General features: G+C 35.3%; 1 protein-coding gene across 1 annotated transcript in view; it reads right to left on the reverse strand.

Moving 5' to 3' along the window:
- Positions 1-12,375, reverse strand: part of DACH1 (dachshund family transcription factor 1) — a 424,345-nt gene that overhangs the window by 351,066 nt on the left and 60,904 nt on the right. The window lies entirely within an intron of this gene.

Genomic DNA, 12,375 nt, shown 5'->3' on the forward strand with positions numbered 1-12,375 from the left:
GACTGTCAATCAAGCAGAAACTAAAAGTAATTTTAAGATATCATGATTCATTGACAAAAAAAAAAGTTTATCTCTAGAATTCAGGAGTGTGCAGTTCCAAGTGATAAACTGATAACAGGCGAAGTTTGAAATGCTTTAATTGAGACAAGGCGAATAATTTTCTTATTTAGATATGAAAGACAGAGCATCTCTGATTACTTTTATTTATGAGCTGCCAATATTTGAACATATGCAAAGTTTGAATTGTTTCCCATTTGCCCCAGACTTTAAAAAACATAATTCCTTTTCTTAATGTGCCACCCTTCAGGGCAAGGAGTTGTAATGAACACCTCCCAGTCACACAGAATTACAATGTTCTTTATCTCCCCCGGTACTGAAGAAAAAAAAAAAAAAAAAAAAGGAACTTCCAAAGGTTTGGAATCCTGAAACCTGTAAACAAAATCTGTGGAGCAGATAAAATTTTAAATGGCACAATGCAATTAAAGCTGAATTCAATTTGAGCACACCCTGTCCATCTGTCAGAGGGAAACAAAAGCCGAGGAGCTCCATTATTGCTGAATCCCTGCTCTTGTTAATTTGCTTGCTGAGAGATTTCAATTTCTAGGAAGTGCACAAATTAGTGTTCAGTCAGGGCTAGATCCTCAGTAAGTATAAGCAGATGGTGGAAATCAGCCCTAATCAAGTGGCCAAAGCCTTTTTTTTCTGTCTGATTAAAGCATTTTAATCCTTTCAGATTGTCTGCTTTTTTAGCAAATATTCACCATCTTTTATTTTTCTTATATTCCAGGATGGATTTAAATTTAGGTAGGCACATGAGAAGGAAAATAACTTGGAGAAATACAGCTATCAGTATCTGAGTTACATGCAGTGGCCAACTGGATTTGTGAATTCATTTAATGTCTTTTTTTCCTATTATATGTTAAATAATTGTTTGGATCTTTATTAATTTATATGCAAATATAAATAAGACATACTTAATCTGTTCTGGTGGAATTAAATTACTGGAGGAAAGACATAGAGTTAGAAATATTTTTCAGCTTTAAGATTGAAGCTAGCAAGGACAGAGGGCAGCCAGAAAAGTAACATGTATGTGCAAATCTCCTACCCAGAGAAGAGAAAGAAAAAGATTTGATTCTTTACATTAATACAAACTAACAAATACGTAAAATTTTAGGGAGGGGTATGTTTAAATCAAGACAAAAAAGATCTCATAACTGAAGGGTTGCGATCTTTTATAAATAATGAAAACAAAAATTAATTAGAAATAAAAACTATATAATTGTTCTCAAAGTATGAGACACACACACTCAAAATGGTAAAACTGATAAAATATAAGTGTATAAAACTCACACACATTTGCAAGCCAAGGAATACATGAAGAGAAATTTTTAAAAATATTCAAAGAAGCATTACTGTGATGTAATTGTGTGTTTAAGCAAACAGTTGGCAAAAACAAAGTCCTTCGGCCTCCAACATTTATCCAGGATATACGAAAAATAAATTTTTCTAATTTCAGGCAAAATGTTTGTAATAATAACTTGTAAGTAAAATTTCAAAGTATTTGGGCACATTTCAGGCTAAGTCTCTATATACTCTTTTGAAATCTCCCTTAAACTTCTGCACACATACAAGAAGTATTTATGCGGGGAAAAAAACCAGTTTAATATCAGAAAGTATTTTTGAACGAGCTCAAATTTTGAGTTGAACATTTGTATGAGTTCTGATATGCTGAATACTCGTAAGATTCCTGCTTTAACATCCTGTTTAGCAATTTCATTACACAACCAGATTCTTAACAAATACTCTCCCTAACAGTTTGATAAAATTTACAAGTGTTTATGTATATTTTTACATGTTTTCTTTCAACTATAAAAATTACTAAGAATTAGAGTTTATTTGAACTTTTGAAATTTATATTTACAAATTTTAAACTGAAATACATCCTACATGCCAAATCTTTATGCCAATTTCAATTTTTATGCCAATACATCCTACATGCCAAATCTTTATGTCAATTTCATGCATTTGCCCGTTAATGTAAATATGCAAATTTCCCAAGTTTAAAAATTGTAAACTGCCATCCATAAGGGTAAGTGGTTCCTTACACATAAAAGTAAAAAGTCTCTACTTGAACTATTCTTGAAATCAAAAGTAAAACATGGAAAATAAAAATCAAACCTGTAGGACATTCATCTCATGGAGATACCTTTATTTAAAGTTTTTTCACCATTGATAAAGATGGAATCAAGCTTAAATCAGCTCACAAAGAAAGAGGAAGTTTGTATCTCTTGTTTTTCATCCTAACCAATAACTCCTATTCTTTGTCAGTGTAATCTAATGGTGAAAAGCATTGCTCACATCTCAACACCCTTTCTTTAAACCAGCTTTAAAGTGTTGGATCACTGCTGTATTCTTACTTTCACTTGTTTGTGCCTAGGACAGCGTACTTTACAAGAAATATCTATCAAAGTAATTAGGTACTAAGCTGAGAAGGTCACAGTAGGCACAGGAAGAACAGATGGACTCTTACATCCCCATTTTAAAAAATATGCCTCCATAAGTAGACATAGCAGAATGCACCCAAAAAATTCATGCCCTTCGCTTTAGTTCTTTATTTAAATTTATTCCAAAATTTTTCTCATTTTAAAGATTTCAAACTTTATTCTAAGAGCAAATGAAGTCATGGAAGAATTGACAGCAGAGGAAGTAAAAGTTGTTCTTTCTTTAAAAGAAATTGAGTATTTAATTGACATACAATATTATTTTAGTTTCAAGTCTACAAGATAATAATTTGGTATTTCTATACTGGGAATGATCCCCACACTAAGTCTAGTTACTATCCATCAGCATACAAAGTTACAAAAAAAAAAAAAAAGGTTTTTTTGTGATGAGAAATTTTAGGATTTACTCTCTGGGCAGCTTTCAAGTATGCACTGCAAATTACTAACCATAGTCATCAGGGTATCTGTTATATCCCCACAACCAGTTTATTTTATAATTGGAAATTTGTAGCTCTAATCTCTTCCCCTATTTCGCCCATCCCCCAATGTCTTCCCCTCTAGCAACCATCTTTCTGTTCTCTGTATCTATGAGTGTTGTTTTGTTTGATTTGTTTTTAAGATTCCACATAAGTGAAACCATATGTTATTTTTCTTCTCCATCTGTCTTATTTCATTTACCATAGTTCCCTCAAGTCAGTCTATATTGTTGTAAATGTCAATGTTCCATTCTTTTTTATAGTTGAGTAATATTTCATTGTATATAAATGTTTACCACACCTTCATCAGTTCCTCCATTGATGGACATTTAGGTTGCTTCCATACCTTGGCTACTGTAAATAATACTGCAATAAACAGAAGGGTACATATAAATTTTCGAATTAGTGTTTTTGTGTTCTTCAGATAAAGTACCTAATAATGGAATGGCTGGATCATATGGAATTCTGTTTTTCATCTTTGGAGGAAGCTCCATACTGTTTTCCATAGCAGCTGTGCCAGGTTACATTCTTCCTAATAGTGCATAGAGGCCCACTTTTCTTCACATTCTTGCTAGTACATGTTATTTCTTGTCTTTTTGATACCAGTGATTCTAATTACTGTCGAGTGATACCTCACTGTGGTTTTGGTTTGCATTTCCCTGCTGAGTAGTGATGTTGAGCATCTTTTCATGTATCTGTTGGCCATCTGTATGCCTTCTACAGAAAAATGTCTATTGAATTCCTCTGATCATTTTTTAATTGAATTGTTTGGGGTTTTGCTATTGAGTTGTAGGAGCTCTTTATGTATTTCAGATATTAACCCTTATCAGACATATGACTTGAAAATATTTTTTTCCATTCAGTAATTGTCTTTTCATTTTGCTGGTGGGTTTGTTTTTTTTTGTTGTTGTTGTTTTGTTTTTGTTTTTGTTTTTTGCTGTGCAGAAGCTTTTTAGTGGGAAGCAACCCCATTTGTTTATTTATTTGTTTTTTGTTGTTGTTGTTGCCTTTCCTTTTATAGTCAGGTCCCAAAAAACCACTGTTGAGACCAGTATCAAGGAGTTTATCATCTGTGTTTTCTTCTTGGAATTTTATGGTTTCAGGTCTTACATTAAAATTTTCAATCCAATTTGAGTTAATCTTCATGCAGGGTAAGGGAGCAGTGTCGTTTCATGCTTTTGCATGTGACTGTCCAGTTTTCCCAAGGCCATTTGTTGAATAGACTGTACTTTCCCCATTACAGATTCTTGCTTATTTTGTCATAATTCAAGTGACCATATATATCTGGTCTTACAACTGGGCTCTATTCTGTTCCATTAACCAGTATGTCATTTTTAAAGTCAAGACCATACTGTTTTGGTTACTGTAGCTTTGTAGTGTAGTTTGAAATCAGGGCATGTGATGCCTGTAGCTTTGTTTCTCTTTCTCAAGATTGCTTTGCCTATTTGGGTCTTCTGTAATTTTTCACACATTTTAGAATTATTTGTTCTATTTCTGTAAAAGATGCCTTGAAATTTTAATAGGGATTGCACTGAACAGGTAGATTGCTTTCAGTAGTATGAACATTTTAATATTAATTTTTTAATCCATGATTGCATCTTTCCATTTATTTGTATCTTCATCTCTTATAGTTTTCAGTGTACAGATTTTTCATCTCCTGGGTTAAATTTATTCCTAGATATTTTATTCTTTTTGATATAACTATAAATGGGATTGTGTTCTTAATTTCTCTTTCTGATAGTTGATTGTTAGTATATGGAAATGCAACAGATTTTTGTTGATTTTGTTACCTGTAACTTTATTGAATTTGTTAATTAGTTCTGACAGTTTTAGGGAGAAATCTTTGGGGTTTTCTATATATAAAATCATGTTGTCCAGAGATAGTGACAGTTTTACTTCCTCCTTTCCAATTTGGATGACTTTTATTTATTCTTGTTTCTTATCTGAATGCTCTGACTAAAAGGACTTCCAATATTATGTTGGGAAAAGTGTCATATTCTTGTTTTATTCCTGATTTTAAAGGAATAGGTTTCAGCTTTTCACCATTGAGTATGATTTTAGTTCTTGACTTGTCATATATGGTCTGCGTTATGTTGAGCTACGTTCCCTCCATATCCACTTTGTTGAGAATTTTTGTCAAATGCTGATGCTAAATTTTGTCAAATGCTGCTTCTGCATCTATCGAGATAATTGTATGATTTTTATTCTTTGCTTTCTTAATGTGGTGTATCGCATTGATTGGTTTGCATCTGATGAGCAACTCTTGCATCCCTGGAATAAATCCCACATAACTGTGATATATAACCCTTTCCGAGTGTTGTTGGGTTTGCTTTGCTAATAATTTTGTTAAGGAGATTTTACATCTATATTCCTCAGGAATAATGGCCTGTCATTTTCTTTTTTTCATTATGTCCTTGTCTGGTTTTGGTATCAAAGGTAATGCTGGCCTTAGAAAATTAGTTGAGAAGTATTCCTTCTCAATTTTTCAAGAATTTGAGAAGATAGGTATTAAAATCTTCTTTAAATGTTTAGTAGAATTCATGAGTGAAGTGTCTAATCATGGGCTTCTGTTTGTTGGATGGTTTTTGATTACTGAATTAACCTCCTTAATAGTAATCAGTCTGTTCAGGTTTTTTACTATTTCTTAAATGATTTAGTCTTGGAAGATGGATTGTATGTTTGTAGGAATTTAACCATTTCTTTGAGGTTCTCCAACATGTTGGCATATAATTTTTTTTTTTTAAAGATTTTATTTATTTATTTGACAGAGAGAAATCACAAGTAGACGGAGAGGCAGGCAGAGAGAGAGAGAGAGGGAAGCAGGCTCCCTGCTGAGCAGAGAGCCCGATGCGGGACTCGATCCCAGGACACTGAGATCATGACCCGAGCCGAAGGCAGCCGCTCAACCCACTGAGCTACCCAGGCGCCCCATGGCATATAATTTTTTATAGTAGTCTCATGATCCTTCACATTTCTGTGGTGTCAATTGTAAATTCTACTCATTTATTTCTAATTTTATTTGAGCTCTCTCTTTTTATTTTCCTTGACAAGTCTAGTAAAAAGTTTGTCACCTGCTTATTTGTTCAAAAACAAGCTCTTAGTTTTATTTATATTTTCTATTGTCTTTTTAGTCTCTATTTCATTTACTTCTGCCCTGATTTTTGTTATTTCCTTTCTTCTACTAACTCTGGGCTTCTTTTGTTCTTCTTTTTCCAGTTCCTTTAAGTATAAAAAATTTGATTGTTTATTTGAGATTTTTCTTGTTTCCTGAGGTTGTCCTGCTTTGCCATGAACTTTCCTCTTGCATCTGCTTTTGTTGTATCCTCCAGATTTTGATATGTTGTATTTCCATTTTCATTTTGTCAAAGCATATTTTCTTTATTTCTTTGCTTTGTTGACCCACTGGTTGTTCAATAGTATGTTGGTTAATCTCCACATAATTAGTGCCCTTTTTTTCAGCTTAAAGAAGTCCCTTTAACATTCCTTCTAAGGTTGTGATGAACTCCTTTGACTTTTACTCTTTACCTATTCTTCAATTATGAATGATAAACTTGCTGGGAAGTACATTCTTGGTTGGCAGGTTTTTTTGGTCTTTGTATTTTTCCCCTTTCAGTACTTTGAATATATCTTGCCACTTTCTCTGGACCTGCAAAGTTTCTGCTGAAAAATCTGTTGATAGGGCGCCTGGGTGGCTCAGTGGGTTAAGCCGCTGCCTTCGGCTCTGGTCATGATCTCAGGGTCCTGGGATCGAGTCCCGCATCAGGCTCTCTGCTCAGCAGGAAGCCTGCTTCCCTCTCTCTCTCTGCCTGCCTCTCTGTCTACTTGTGATCTCTCTCTGTCAAATAAATAAATAAATTTTTTTAAAAAATCTGTTGATAGTCTTTTGAGGGTTCCTCGTACACAAGTTGTTTTTCTTCTTGTTACTTTAAGAGTATCTCTTTACTTTTAACTTTTGATATTTTAATTATAATATATTGGTATGGATCTCTCTGAGTTCATCTTTTTTCAAACTCTCTGGGTGTCCTGTATCTGGATATCTGTTTCTTTCTCCAAGTTAGGAAAGCTTTCAGCATGGAAAAATGTATTTTTTCCATGTATATTTCCTTAAATACATTTTTTGCCCCTTCTTCTCCCCCTTCTCTTTCCCAGATTTCTGTAATACAGATGTTAGTTCTCTTGACATTGTTCTATAGGTCCCTTAAGCTATCTTCATTTTTTTAATTTATTTTTAAATTATTTTTTATAAACATATAATATATTTTTAATCCCAGGGGTACAGGTCTGTGAATCGCCAGGTTTACACACTTCACAGCACTCATAGCACATACCTTCCCCAATGTCTATTTTAAAAAATTTTTTTTTATTTCGCTGTCTTTCTTTGAGTGAGATCCACTGCCCCATCTTCTAGCTCACTGGTTCACCTCTTTCTTCTAGTTTGCTTGTGAACCCATCTAGTATGGTTTTCATTTCAGCTTTTTTTTTTCCTTGCCCCAGCTCCATGACTTCTGTTTAGTACTTTCATATATTTTCTATCTCTGTTAAAATTCTCACTGTGCTCATCCATTCTTCTTCCAAGATTGGTGAGCATCTATATGACCGTCACGTTGAACTTTTTATCTGGTATATTATTATCTCCATTTTGTAAGGGTTTTTTTCTGAGGTTTTGTCATGGTTTTTCATTTGGAGCACATTTCTCTGTTTCCTAGTTGTCTTGTCTCTCTGTGTTTGTTTCTGTGTTAGATGAAGCAACTACTTCTCACATTCTAGAAGGAATGGACTTGTTGTTCAACCATGCCCTAGCTATTGGTCATCTCTTGAGCCTTTGTGATTGTGTAGGCAGCCGATTTATTCTTGATAGGTCCCAGTTGTTGAGCTTGTGCCAAGATCTGTCAGTATTCCAGAAGGAGGGATCTCAATCAGCTCCTGGTTTCATGCTGATTGGTAGCCAGACCCTTAGGCTACAGCCTTTAAAGTATAAGAGTGTATACAATCCTTTGGGACCATGGTTACCTTCTGGCCTCTAAACCAAGTGATCTGGAGGTATCCCCTTGGCAACAGTTGTAAAAATTAGGCTCCAGACAAGAGTGTAAGCTCCTTTTCAGGAGGTACCAGCAAGCTGTAGTGAGACCAAGGGAGAGCATCAAGATGATGTTCCCTGGCCTACATTCCTTTGGAGCACCTCTATAGCCTTTAGATGTGTGGCAAACCTGGAGTCTGCCTTCAGGTTGAAACTCCAGGACAAGTAAATAGACATTTTTTTTAAACAGGATGATTGGATATGTGTTTCAATCTAGTATCTATAGGATGTGTGTTTCAATTTATTGCCTCCTCCAAAGGGTTTCAAAACTGTTTCCAAAAACTATTTCTCTGACGTTACAACCCCATGAGACTCAGGAAGGCAAAGCCCCAGCCACCAGTGCCAGGCAATCAAGGAAAGTCCCTGTGTTGTCTGTGAGAGTCCCCAGTTTTAGCAAGGCAGTTGGAGAGTGCAGGGGCAGGACATGCCTTCCAGCTTTAACAGGGCATCAGGAGACAGCAAGAGTCATGTGTGTCACCAGCTTTAGGAGGTGAGCTGGAGAGTGTAGGAACTGTGTGTACCACCCTGCGCTAGCATGGTAAAGGGAGAATGCAAAAATGGTGCCCACCAGCACCTCCATCTGGGAGTCCCAGCAGCCCCCTGCACCTATTCAAGATTAGCAAAAAGATCTCTTTCATGATAGTTTAAGCACTTTTCAAACTACTGCTTTAATGCTGAGCCCTGGGGTGAATGAGGGTGTGTGAGCCCTTTAAGAGCAGTATCTCAGTTCCCTATCACCCTTTGGGTCTCCTGGACAGAAGCCCTATTGTTTTTCAAAGCTAGACATTTTCGGGGCTCATGTCTCTGTGCAGGTCCCAAGAGTTGGAGTGCCTGGTTTGGGGCACAAACCCCTTGCTCCTCAGGGAAGCTTCTTGTGATCTCTCCCAACCATGGATTGCTGTGCAACAGGTGGAGTTGTTGGCAAGATCACATTTTGCCTCTCCTACCGGTTTTGATGTTGCCCTTTTATCCTTGTTGCAGAGTAGCTGTTCAGTGAGTTTCCAGGTCTTTCTCAGAGGGAACGCTTCAATATCCTAGGTAGCTATATATTCAGTGTGTCTGTGAATTCAGGATCTTCCTACACTGCTGTTTTGGAACACCCCCCACCACCACCACCACCATTCTTTTACCATTGCTAACAATGCCTCTAATTCTGGCCTCACACCTTTCCCCTGACCATTTTATAACCTCCTGTTGGCCTCCATACACCTTTAAAGATTCCCTTTTGTCAACAAAATCAGTCTTCTTTGCCCATCCTGTTAAGGCTCTTGTTGTGATGGCCCTTGCCGATACTTGAGGCTCTTCTTTCTTGACCCTCTAGCTAAATTGTATCACTCACTAACCACATGATATGCCCTTTATTTTCCCAAACCCAGACTTTGCTCACAAAGTTCCTTACATCTGGAATGCCTTTGTATATTAACTCCAACGCAAGACACTACCCGAAGTTTCTCTAAATTTCTCCTAATTTCATAAAGCTCCATCACAAACCTCCACCCTTCTCCTCCATCACAAACTAGAATTGGTGTCTCCCTACTTTTTGATCCAATACCTTGTTTTGGTTTTCCTAGTGTAACCACTTACAGAATTCTGGTTTGTATTACAGCTGATTATTTTATACACAATTATTTCTTATTTTTTTCCCACCATTTAGGAAGTTTTATTTGGTGTTTGTAGGCTTGTTTGTTTTATCTCCTCGAGAACACACTAATGTACTTTCCATGTTATGGAGATTCACTCAGCAATACAGTAGTCACTAGCTGCATTTGTCTGTCTCAATTAAAAGTACTTAAAATTCAATACATTTAAAAATTCAGTTCCGCCATTGCACTTATCACATTTCAAGTGATAATAGGCACATACAGCTAGTGGCGACTGAACTAAATAGTGCAAGCCTAGAATATTCTCATCACCAGAGAAGGTTCTATCAGATAGCACCTTTGTAGAGACTCAGTAAGAGTATAATTAGAATTTATATATAATTATCAACAAAGCACTACAAGAACAGGAAACAAGGAGGGAACTTGAAGACTACTTTCCTGATAGTCTCGGGACTAGACTGATGTCTGCACTCAACTCTCTTCCCTGGGAGGTTTTAGTAAAGTGAGAGCACCCATCATTTGCTATCTCTGTCATATTAAAAACCACCTTAACGAGGCTGGGACAATTTTCCGTTGCTTCATATATAATTAATAGTGGTTAAGGAAATTTATATGGCAACTGTTTTACAGAAGCTTTAATTCACACTTTCAATATTTAAAAAGGCTGCTGTCACGGCTGATAGGAATAAAATTAAACCCACCAGCTGTGGTTTATTTTTTGAAGAAAACACATAACATTTTATTTCTGCTTTGTCTGTCGTCCTTGTAAATGTCAGAAATACAGAAATGAAATGCACTGAATATCCGGGTTTACTGTTAGAGTCTTCTGAAAATGCTTGTTTTTTTAATTAGATGGATATTTTGGTAATTTTTAGTGGGAGATTTTTGTTTCTTTTTATAGTGGTAGAAAATGCACAGTTCTTATATTTGCTCAGGGAAAGAAATGTGATAATAAAATTCATTGAATACTTTCTAATTTTCATACTCTTTGTGAGATTTGTCATCAAAAGATGATCAAGGATTTTTAAAAGAGATATATTTTCCAATTCTTCCATTTATTAGAATTTTGAGTCTATTCCAAGAAATGTCATCCCAGATTATTTAAAATTGACCAGGTGTTTAGCCATAAAGGTCAAAGTATTTTGCTGAGACTTAGTAGTTTTCATGAGACATTCTAGAATCATAGCACTGAATTATAAAATTTCCTTTTGATCTGTGGCATTGATGTTACACAGTGGGATAATAGAACTAACTTGTCACAAAATTCACTTAGAGTCTAAGAGAATACAGTTTGACAATTTAATTCTTTTTCATTATTTTTAACTAGGAAAAATTTTATAGTATTCTTTTTAATGTTTTTGCCTTTTAAGCAGTCAGCCATTGGTAATTACCCTAAAAACAAAGACCGAAGTACAAAAACCTAGGCATTACCTATTATTATATATCAGCACTTGTTAATGTCATTCTAATCAAAATAAAATTATTTGAATCTAAGCAGTATTACATATTATGAAGAACTTCCTGATCGTTTCTCTCAAAGTTCACCATGATCTCACAATATTATTAACTACTCTTGGTCTGCTTGGCTCCAAGTATTTCCTTTACCAACCTATGATGAGATCAACATCCTTCTGTTCAGCACCTCAAAATCTCCACAGAGAGAGCAGTTTATTCGGATTCAATACAAAATGTCATGAGTCTTATTAACATACCACAAGTAGTCACTTTCTTTCATCAATTGATCATGAATCTAAAAATCATAAAGTAGACATGAGTTTACACAGTAGTATAGGAAGTATGGAGAAAACACCATCATGGGCACTCGGGACGCAAGGGAAGTAGACGGTGGCAGCATGACAACTCCAGAGAGAGTGGGGTTCCAGGAAGGAGCTGTAGGAGGACACAAGAGGGAAACAGCTGGCTTTGCAGTTCTGCCTAAGTCAGTCCCTGCTTTTACAGAACTGAATGAACTACACACACATATAGTATTTATGCTAAATTAACAGTCTTCTATTAAAATGGTAGGTTTGTATCCAAAAACAACAACACAAAAATATGCCAGTAAATGTATTTGCTAATATATTTATAGTTCAGAATGGTAGTTCCAGTAAGATTAGAATAAATAGTGGAACCTCCTGTTTGCCAGTTCATTCGCGCTTTCTGCACCCCTGTCATTTTATAATGCTCTGCCAGTATTTATCACAGATTGCAAAAAAGAAAAAAAAAATTCCCTGAATATGTAAAAATAGCAGATGTTATTTGCCATTAACAATTGGGTAACTTCATAAATCTTTACAAACTCACAGAGAAAACATAAGTGTGTGGCTTTAAGATTGGTCAAAGTAAATTTTTATTTTCTCTTAGAGCCAAAAAATAACTTGGGTTTTTAATTTAAGCTCTTATTCCTTTCACTTATAAATATTTTTGGAAATATGCACCTACTACTTTATCTTTGGTCACTGTATCACATGGATGTTAATATCAACATTTGGTGATTAATTTCCTAAAAAATCAACAGATAAAACTATTGTTAAGAAATTAATCCACACCCTAATTTTTATTCCCATCCAAACAATTTGGCAATATCTCTCAGTTCAAATGTCAAATATTTCTTGGATCTACCATGTTTTCTATGTCTCAAATGATATCGCCTGGGTAAAATAAGCCTAAAGTGTTCTCATAACTTCTAACATTGATTCACTGCTGTCTCCTGGTGCTAG

This window comes from Neovison vison, chromosome 5 (genome assembly GCF_020171115.1).
Source record: "Neovison vison isolate M4711 chromosome 5, ASM_NN_V1, whole genome shotgun sequence".
Lineage (NCBI taxonomy): Eukaryota > Metazoa > Chordata > Mammalia > Carnivora > Mustelidae > Neogale > Neogale vison.